General features: G+C 41.9%; 5 non-coding genes across 5 annotated transcripts; 2 read left to right on the forward strand and 3 right to left on the reverse strand.

The window, feature by feature from the left end:
* Positions 1–496: 496 nt before the first annotated feature.
* Positions 497–570, reverse strand: trnan-guu (transfer RNA asparagine (anticodon GUU)). The gene has a single exon. It is a non-coding gene; the product is annotated as a tRNA-Asn (tRNA).
* A 2,717-nt stretch (positions 571–3,287) lies between these two features.
* On the reverse strand, positions 3,288–3,400 carry LOC128770176 (U5 spliceosomal RNA). Its single transcript, XR_008416494.1, has one exon. It is a non-coding gene; the product is annotated as a U5 spliceosomal RNA (small nuclear RNA).
* A 1,207-nt stretch (positions 3,401–4,607) lies between these two features.
* On the reverse strand, positions 4,608–4,681 carry trnai-aau (transfer RNA isoleucine (anticodon AAU)). The gene has a single exon. It is a non-coding gene; the product is annotated as a tRNA-Ile (tRNA).
* A 2,119-nt stretch (positions 4,682–6,800) lies between these two features.
* On the forward strand, positions 6,801–6,913 carry LOC128770163 (U5 spliceosomal RNA). Its single transcript, XR_008416482.1, has one exon. It is a non-coding gene; the product is annotated as a U5 spliceosomal RNA (small nuclear RNA).
* Positions 6,914–8,885: 1,972 nt separating this feature from the next.
* On the forward strand, positions 8,886–8,959 carry trnak-uuu (transfer RNA lysine (anticodon UUU)). Its single transcript has one exon. It is a non-coding gene; the product is annotated as a tRNA-Lys (tRNA).
* The last annotated feature ends 1,820 nt before the right edge of the window (positions 8,960–10,779 follow it).

The following is a 10,779-nucleotide window of genomic DNA, read 5'->3' on the forward strand; positions in this document are numbered from 1 at the left end:
TGGGTGAAAACCAGGAATCCTGAATACTAGACCATTTAGAACTTGTATGAGTCAGCGATTTCGGCAAAATGGAACACATTCAGCAGTTCAGATCAGATTTCAACTGTCAAATATATCTGTAAAAACACTCAAATAGCACAAGTAGTACCATGCACACACAGCTTCAGGTATGATGAACCATGTCTATGATCATGGGACAAGGGACTGTCTGTCTGGATATTATATTTATAATCATAATCATAATAACAGAAGACGATCCCAGGTTCACATGTGTTCATGGAACGATGGTTAAGAGTTGGGGTCTCCAAATTGACACCTGATTGCTTAAACTGTGTGTGCTTGGTTGGTTGGAACTAAAACCTGCAGCCCTTTCTGGAACAGTTTGGTGACCCCTGTTGAAGAGGATTGTCTTGAAGGGCTGTTTTTTTTCCAATCAACATCATGTCTGTCAGAGTGAATACATGAATGAAGTTTTTATTGCAAGATAAAAAGGTCTCGTCCCTGGGTGGGCTCAAACCACCAACCTTTCGGTTAACAGCCGAACGCGCTAACCCATTGCGCCACCGAGACATGCTGATACACAAGAATATATGGATCTGTGAACAAACGTTTTTCAGTTTTCATGGTTTGAAGATTGTGCAGAAGGATTGTGTGATTTAAGTCAGTGATGGAATGTGTTTTTCAGCAAAGAGAGAGTGTGAAAGAAAGATGGTAGCAGTGCTTTAGAGAATAAATGAATAAAGAGATGGAGAGCAAAAGGTTCCACCATTTCATCTTTGCATCGACCAACACTGTCTTCCACTTCTTTGTCACAAACCTCATTGAACCGATCACATGGACATTGTGTTGTCACATGGCTCGCATCACTTAGTCGTGTTGCAAAGCTTGTGTCCCAAAACAGTTGTACATAAATACCAATGGTGACAGTGAATCGCTCTGATGCTGAAATCTTGTCTCAGTGTTTTGCATTCAAATCTCTGTCAATCTTATTACACATGTTAAGTCAAAGTGGCAGCACAAGGTCAGAAGCACTAAGCTAATAGTCAATGCTGGTTGTCCTGGGCAAGAACGAGGAATACGACAACCTATGGGACAGGGGTCCACCCAAAGGGGTTTATGGCTTGATCATGATCATGGTGACTGATCGATCGGAGCGTCCCGATGTGGTTCCCATACCAGGGGTCAAACAACGACACCATATGGGACGTACCTGGAATAAATGAGGATGTTTAGGCAAAGGTTGATCACATCATTAACTGTATCTAGGATTTGGAAGTGTAAAGCTGTCATAAAACTGGAGTAAAGTTTGTGATCCAGTGCTTCAATATTTCAGATCATCTGTTCAGATGATCTGCCCAGACGAGACACTGGAAAATTACGCCTGATGTTCCAGAATGCAACCTGATTCATCCAAAACCAACACAAACCTTTCACTTCACCAGCTTTCTGAAACAGGTGTAGAGCTGTAACTACTTCAGGCTCCATGTTTGCAGTTTGGCTAGTCACAGCTTGGTGAGTCCATCCACTACTACATGCCTTTCCACCAAGCATTACAGGTTGGGATGCAGTTGAAAACTGTGTCGATCTCAGGCAGAAGGTTAGGAATGAAGAAGGTCACAGAGAAGGTCACAGATTTTTGTGTTTTGCCAGACTTAACTGGTGAAATTAGTTCAAAGTACTGTGTGCTTTGCGGGTGAGTCAGCGATTCTGGCACAATTACAAATCATGATGAAAAAAATTAATGAAGAACTGAAGGAAATGAACGAAGGACATTCTACAATCTTTCGGACTTCTGAGTCAGTAGGAATCCAAAATAGGCAAAAGAGCGACAGAGAGGGGCGAGCAGGGCAGACATCACAACATTTAGAAAATGAAGCTCAAGTATTCCCACCCACATTCATAACACTCACATTGCTATATTTTGGCTGATGCATCAATTTATGTACAGAGTGGAACTGAGTAGATACATATCTTGAGCTGACATGGACTTAAAGAAATAGAGAAGCTGAGGAGCCGAACTGAGTCGACCGCATGTTTGAAAATCTGCTATTGTCAATTTGTGAAAGTGAAGGTTCCTTGACAGGAATCTGTGCAATGGTGTTCTTGTGTAAACAGTAGCTTCCTTCCAAGCAGTTGACCTGGGTTCAATTCTCAGGCTTTGCCAATTGTTTTTGCCATCTAACCATGGATGGCAGAATATTTGTGCCTCAACTGTCAACACCACAAATGTCCCATTAAGGCTGGACGCGGACGACCAACACATAGGTCTCAATGGGATAAAAATCAATGTCTGCCTTGCGTTGTTGGAAGGACTCGAAGCTACGGGGGAAATCCCCAATGGATTTCAGTTCCATGGCCTTCATCACTCGTGCCTTCAGTGGATTTGTGAATGGTCAGAAGAAACCAGTTCTTTGAATCACGAGTGAATGGAATGGGCTACGTGCAGTGGCTGGGAATCGAACCCAGGTCAAGTGCTTGAAAGGCGGCCATCATCATTGTTGCTTGAAAGATGAGGAAGAGATGATGTGATGAACTGATTTCTAATTCACCCAAAACTAAATTCCTGATGAAGTGGCTGAGTAACAGTGTTGTTGTGGCTGAGTGGTTAAGGCGATGGACTAGAAATCCATTGGATTGTACCCACATAGGTTCAAGTCCAACCAATAACGTTGGTGTGTGTTTAGGATGCTTTGGTCATTTTGAGTATGCAGAACTGTCACATGACAATAGTGTTGTGCCTTGAGGTGGAATACGCCGCATGAAGTGATGTTGTGTCCACCAGGAATCGCTCTGTGGAACCGTCACGTAACAGAGTGTGTGTGACTTCATTGGTCTTCAGCTGACTGGAGTTCAACCAGACTGTATGCTGTGACAGTCCAACAATTCAAGGCAGGGTCTGATCTTTTCATGAAGTCTCTTCAAAGTATTGGGTGAAACCCTTTGAATGCAGAAATCAAAAAATTCCAGTCCCCTGGAAAACGTACGGGCTGACAGCACTGTGAAATTACCAACTGAACACCTGTGGTCTCTAACCACCAGCCTTTCCCACAACAGCCAAACGTGCTGACCAATTACGTCACAGAGACATGAGAATGAGGATCTCTACAAAAAGAGAGACACTTTGAGAGCAGGAAGACATGTTCTGAAAACCATGGAAATGGAGTGAATGCTCAAATGAAGTTAAACAACACACTCTGCTGCTTCATCGACACACATCTTGGGAATAGCAACTCCGCACTTGTGATCCAAAGTCGTTAATCAGACAGGTTTCATTGAACACAATAAGAAGCCCTACAAGATCTGGGCATCAAAAAATTAGTAAATACTCATGTTGTTCTTCTACACGGAAATCTTTAGTAAAAGGCGAAAGATTTATATGATCTGAAGAGAAACATGAGCGAACTACTGACACTGAACCAGAGAAAGAGTTGTATTCTTCCACATCAACCTTTAACTCATGGTGTTGTTCAGCCTTTGAACAAACCGGCACTTCAAGACAATCCTCTGCACCATCGTTCCAATAACATCTGTGAACTCGTGATCGTCTTCTGTTGTCATTGACCTGTTTTGCACACATATAAGTGATCAGAACACAAAAGAGAATTTTCTCATGTTCTGGAGTCGTCCGTCCTACATCGTGCTGGTCTCGGTCGCAAACATCATCCACAACTTTCCTGCTGTTCGGGAAGAGGGGAAAATGGACACATATCGCTCCGTGGAAACATACCACAAACAGTTTACACAACTTTGTGGTGATCATTTAATACAACAGTTAAATGCATTGTGTTGAATCTATTTATCCTGTGAGTTGATGTGCTGTTGTATGGTTGATATATACTTTGTTAAATTATCACCTACATATATATGTTTACATATCCATGTATGGTTTATATTTTGCAGAAATTCTGTAACAGAAGACTCATCACCAACTGCTTCAGTGTTGGTGAGACCGTCCACTTCCAGGAGCTGACCAGAGGACCACTGGCACAGACCACATGTTTTTGTCGCAGATGAAGCCTCTCCTTTGTGAACAAACAGTTATCAGTGCACCACAACTGCTCGTTCAAGAGTCACCAACCTGTTTAACAGAGCAAAGGTCCTTGCATATTATAATTCATCTCTGCAATAAAACAAAGCTGTGTTCAACTCAGTTTGTTGACATTTGATTGATTTTGATTTTTTTCTGTGAAGCCATTTTACACAAAAAGAAATGTTCAATATCAAACTCCTTATTTGCAAAATATAAAATAAAAGAACTCATTCATTTATACTCATCCAATACACACAGTAAAAAAGTCAAACTTGAAGTGAACTACTACACAAAAAAGCGATCCAGAAAGCTCTGTATGTTTTCTTTCATATTTAGCCTGAATTCAGATCAGTTTTAAGGTTGGGATGTGCAATATCCTGTCAATAAAACAGTTAGTCAGTGGAGCATGAGGCATGTGATCTCAGGGGCTGGTGTCAGGCAAATACAGAAGAGGAGAGGCATTTCATCTATGAGAAGCTTCACTGAGGCATGAGCATTGAATAACAGAGATGAAATGGGGGAAGTTGCACATGTACAGGATAAAATAACAGAAATACCTTAAAGCTTTATGTCACAGTGGCCAGTATGGGGATCGAACCCATGACCTTGGCGTTATTAGCACCACGTTCTAACCATCTGAGCTAACCGGCCAGTTGCAGGACTTATTATTCATACATTTCAGGTGATATTATCATATAGCAAGCTGGCGTTGGACTTGTCACAACAGTGTCTGTTTCTCCAGCAAGGATTCAAGGCCTCTCTTTCTCAATTCCATCTTCCTGATTGAAACGGATCCAAATTACAGGCAGATTAAGGAAGCAGATTAAAGGTGTATTCTTTTTGAAGGAGCCACCAAACCGCGCCTTTGAAACAGGCGTGAGTCATCTGAAGTTGGAGCTGAGATTATTATTCATACAAGAAATGTATCAAAATAGTAAAAGTAGTTTACCTGCAAAGTTTCAATGTTCAGCACCGATCGAAGCCTTTGAATCACATTGACCTTTGAAACATCACGTACCACAACATGAACATTGTGTTCATCACTGAGAGTCTATTCCTGAAATAGATGGTGACTCAGCTATGTTTGTAATATATGTTATTTGGTCTTTGTCTCTCGCTCAACACATGCACAAATCAAGCTCATGCGCTAAATATATGGAGCATAAACAAATGGATCAATGAGAGACATTGGTGTTTACAGACGACACAGTTGATCTTTCATTGGACTCAACAATGAACTACAGGTGGTCAGAGGCATGAGAGCGTGGCCATGTGTTTCCAGTGTTTTGAGCAGCTCTGTGGTCACCTGCTTCATGCTTCAGACTGCTGAGCTGCCTCTTGTGATTCTCTGCAATGGGCCACCAGGAGAGTCAGATGTCAGATGTGGCAGTGAAATGAGGGGTGAAAGGGGATTATAGTAACAGCTGAAAGATTAATCTCAAACAAGGCCGATACAGAAGTTCCAAAACCGAGCGGCTCATCTGTGACCTTGAGATGATAATCATGGGCTCGTCCAGGACTGGAACCTAGGACCTCTCGCAGCCCAAGCCATTATCACACTGCTCGACCAAGGAGCCCTATTTATGTTCTCTATACAGCAGGAGAAGAACCATGATCACAAAGGTGATGAACAAGTTGTACAAGGAGACATTTCAAGGATCAGAAAACCTATATGTGTGTTTTAGAGAAACTGGATGAATACAAAGACATCTTCCCTCTTTGTTTGTTGTCCACCCAGAGAGCGATCAGATCCTTTATTGCATTTTGAGTACACGTAGTTTCAGCATCTAGCGCTGAGTCGCTTGAGAGACACAGCCAAGGTCACGCCTCACAACCAACTGATGACAGTCTTCATGATATAGATTTATGTTTAATGTGCCGACGACATGCGTAGTTTCCACAGCCAATATATAGTGTGCCCTGTGTATATTAAGCAATAAGATATGAAGATATGATGTCAACAAAAACCACTGTGTGCCTCACTGACATTTCCCAACTTTTCACACTTCTTCTTTTAGAAGACAAAAAAATGCTGACACCTCATCGGTTAACTTCGATGTGCTTCCAGGGTTGGAACACAAATCTGCACCCACTGAGCCACTTGTGCATCAGTTTGAACCCTCTGACACAGATTGATATGTGTGTCGTGGAGATAGGCATCATCTCTGGAACAGTGAGTGCAATCTTGTATTTTAATTGCAAGCTGATCACATCCTTGGGTGGACTGGAACCACCAACCCTGGTTGGGTTGGTGAGTCACACTGCAACCAAGCCTCGTTGGCACAGTAGGCAGCGCGTCAGTCTAGTAATCTGAAGGTGGTGAGTCTAACAAGGCGCACTGTCTTTTTGAAAAGTGATATGGATTTCCATCCCATTCATTTACGTTCAACTGTTTTGTGGGACAAGCTTTGCAACATGACTCCTCGCACGACCTTTATTTATGGTATGTTTCTACAGAGCGATATGTGTCCATTTTCCCCTCTTCCTGTACATCACGACAGTTTTGGATGATGTTTGCAACCGAGACCAGCACAATGTGGCATGGATGACTGCAGAACACGGGAAAATTCTCTTTTGTGTTCTGATCACTCATATGTGTGCAAAACAGTTCACTGACGACAGAAGACGGTCACCAGTTCACAGATGTTAATGAAACGATGGTTCAGAGGATTGTCTTGAACTGCTTGGTTGTTGAAATGCTGAACAACACGATGAGTTAAAGGTTGATGTGGAAGAATACACCTCCTTCTCTGGTTCAGTGTCAGTAGTTCACTCATGTTTCTCTTCAGATCGTATATATATCTTTCGCCTTTTACTAAAGATTTCCGTGGAGAGCAACAACATGAGCTTATACTAATTTTTCACACTCTGCTCTTGGAGGGCTTCTTATTGTGTTCAATGTAACTCGTCACGTCAATAACTTTGGATCACAAGTGCAGAGTTGTTATTCCCAAGATGTGTATCGATGAAGCAGCAGAGTGTGTTGTCTAACTTCAATTGAGCCATCACTCCATTTCCATGGTTTTCAGAACATGTTTTCCTGCTCTCAAAGTGTCTCTCTTTTTGTAGAGATCCTCATTCTCATGTCTCTGTGACGTAATTGGTCAGCACGTTTGGCTGTTTCATCCCATTGAGACCTACGTGTTGGTCGTCCGCGTCCAGCCTTAATGGGACATTTGTGGTGTTGACAGTTGAGGCACAAATATTCTGCCATCCATGGTTAGATGGCAAAAACAATTGGCAAAGCCTGAGAATTGAACCCAGGTCAACTGCTTGGAAGGAAGCTACAGTTTACACAAGAACACCATCGCACAGATTCCTGTCAATGAACATTCACTGTCACAAAGAGAAATCGAAAATAGCGGATGAACAAACATGCGGTGAGATAAGGTTTTTGGCCGACTTAGTTCGGCCCCTCAGCTTCTCTATTTTTTTAAGTCCATGTCAGCTCAAGATATGTATCTACTCAGTTCCACTCTGTACATAAATTGATGCATCAGCCAAAATATAGCAGTGTGAGTGTTATGAATGTGGGTTGGAATACTTGAGCTTCATTTTCTAAATGTTGTGATGTCTGCCCTGCTCGCCCCTCTCTGTCGCTCTTTTGCCTATTTTGGATTCCTACTGACTCAGAAGTCCGAAAGATTGTAGAATGTCCTTCATTCATTTCCTTCAGTTCTTCATTAATTTTTTTCATCATCATTTGTAATTGTGCCAAAATCGCTGACTCACCTGCAAAGCATATCGTGAGTACTTTGAACTAATTTCACCAGTTAAATCTGCCAAAACACAAAACTCTGTGACCTTCTCTGTGACCTTCTTCATTCCTAACCTTCTCCCTGAGTTTTCGACTGCATCCCAACCTGTAATGCTTGGTGGAAAGGCATGTAGTAGTGGATGGACTCACCAAGCTGTGACTAGCCAAACTGCAAACATGGAGCCTGAAGTAGTTACAGCTCTACACCTGTTGTAGAAAGCTGGTGAAGTGAAAAGTTTGTGTTGGTTTTGGATGAATCTGGTTGCATTCTGGAACATCAGGCGTAATTTTCCAGTGTCTCGTCTGGGTAGATCATCTGAACAGATGATCTGAAATATTGAAGCACAGTATCACAAACTTTACTCTTGTTTTGTGACAGCTTTACACTTCCAAATCCTAGCTACAGTTAATGATGTGATCACCCTTTTCCTAAACTTCCTCATTTATTCCAGGTACGTCCCATATGGTGTCGTAGTTTGGCCCCTGGTATGGGAACCACATCGGGACGCTCCAATCGATCAGTCACCATGATCATGATCAAGCCATAAACCCCTTTGGGTGGACTCATGTCCCATAGGTTGTCGTTTTCCTGGTTCTTGCCCAGGACAACCAGCGTTGACTATTAGCTTGGAGCTTCTGACCTTGTGCTGGCACTTTGACTTAACATGTGTAATCCGTGCTTTTGACAACAACTTTTGAATGCAAAACACTGAGACAAGATTTCAGCATCAGAGCGATTCACTGTCACCATTGGTATTTATGTACAACTGTTTTGGGACACAAGCTTTTCAATACGACTAAGTGATGCAAGCCATGTGACAACACAATGTCCATGCGATCGGTTCAATGAGGTTTGTGACAAAGAAGTGGAAGACCGTGTTGGTCAATTCAAAGATGAAATGGTGGAACCTTTTGCTCTCATTCTCTTTATTCATTTATTCCCTAAAGTACTGCTACCATCTTTCTTTCACACTCTCTCTTTGCTGAAAACACATCGCTATCACTGACTTCAATCACACAATCCTTCTGCACATTCTTCAATCCTTGAAAACTGAAAAACTTTTGTTCACAGATCCACAATTTGTTCTGTATCAGCATGTCTCCGTGGTGCAATAGGTTAGCGCGTTCGGCTTTTAACCGAACGGTTGGTGGTTTGAGCCCACCCAGGGACGAGACCTGCTTTATCTTGCAGTAAAAACATCATTCATGTACTCACTCTGACAGACATGATGTTGATCTCCATAAAACCAATCCTCTCAAACAGGGGTCACCAAACTGTCCCAGAAAGGGCTGCAGGTTTTTGTTCCAACCAACCAAACACACACAGTTTAACCAATCAGGTGTCAATTTGGAGACCCCAACTCTTAACCATCGTTCCATGAACATATGTGAACAACTTCTATTATTATGATTATTATTATAAATATATCCACACAGTCCCTTGTCCCATGATCGTAGACAGAGACATAGACATAGACTCCCACAAGTCCCATATGGTCTAGTGGTCAGGATTCCTGGTTTTCACCCAGAAAACTACCATCATTATGGTTTGTTGATGTTGTTCAAAGACAGATTGTTGTCATTACTCACCTGTTCCAAACCTCCGTTAACTCGAGAGAAGGCATAAATCCCGCTACGTTTCACACGCCAAACGAGCACTGTAACATTCAGTTGATATCTTTGTTGTCGAACCTGTGTCCGTCTAAATAAACACGTCAACTTATCAACCACTGCCTCAGACAGCTGGTGTCAGTGTAACCAGTGAGAAGATCTTTAGTTCGGGTCTGATAGCAGTGTACTATCTATTTCAGATTTATGAAACTTCTGAAATCGGATGACATCCATCACATCACACATCATACAATATTTATGAGCATCAAAAACAAAAAAATAATAAGATTTTTGTTTTCCAGTGACATAAAGTGCTGCTCCAAAGAAGGGACAGAAATATGTTTTCTCCATGGAAGCTTTTAAACCACAAATAAATTGTCCTGATATTTAAACAGTTTGGTTTGTCTTGGAAAGAAACAAATGCAGATATATGTATGAATGTATATATCTATATATCTTGTGCTGGCCAGCTTTATAAAATTAGTTCTGAGGAGCTCTTCTGTTTGTGAGGAGAGTATCAAGCATTGGTGCTCAAGCTGATCTGAACTTGTCCTCCGCGACCATCTGACTATCTACTATGACCGACTATCTTCCTTTTAAATGCAGTCTAAAGTCCAATGTTCATCTACGAGGGAGATGCAAACATGTTGAACAGACGATGGATGGCAACTAGTCAGAAGTTCGGATCACCTGTATCACATGTGTCTCCTTCATCGTTGCTGCAGCGTCTCAGGACCCCGCCTCCCCAGTAGAGCACTGGTAACCAGTGTTGGGCAAGTTACTTTAAATCAGTAACTTAGTTACAGCTAGTTAGTTACCTCGTTGAAAAGTAACTTTGTTACTTAAGTTACTCATTACTTTCAAAGTAACTAGTAAAAACAAAATCATCTTAGAACAGTCACGGTCATCGGCCTGGGTTGGGAACCAGCAACACTGGGACAGAGTTATCCTTATTGTGGCCTGCAGCAGTGCCAGAGATTGAATTAAAAAAAAAAAAAAACATCTGCTGCCATCGCTCTTAAGTACGGGTGGACGTATTCATGCAGGTCCACTATACTAACAAGGATCCTGTCAGCAGTGTTTAGATCTCTGTTCACATCTCTGTCAAAAGAGTTTTGTGGTACATTCTTTTTCTATTTCAGGAATATTTTATCTGACTGTCCATTGTGTGGGGACAAGGGTGGGAATATTCTTTAAAAACACCTGGGAAATTATAAGATCCAGAGAAATAATCCCAGGAAGAGTTTTATTGGTGGAATGTTTTGACTGGAACAAGAAAGTGAGAATCATGAATGTGTACACTCCTCCAGACTCTGCCTAGTTCAATGTCATAATGCCATCAGAAGTTCCCCTATTGAGCAGGTATCAAGATAACGGTTGC

Source organism: Synchiropus splendidus, chromosome 13 (genome assembly GCF_027744825.2).
Source record: "Synchiropus splendidus isolate RoL2022-P1 chromosome 13, RoL_Sspl_1.0, whole genome shotgun sequence".
NCBI classification, from domain to species: Eukaryota; Metazoa; Chordata; class Actinopteri; order Syngnathiformes; family Callionymidae; genus Synchiropus; species Synchiropus splendidus.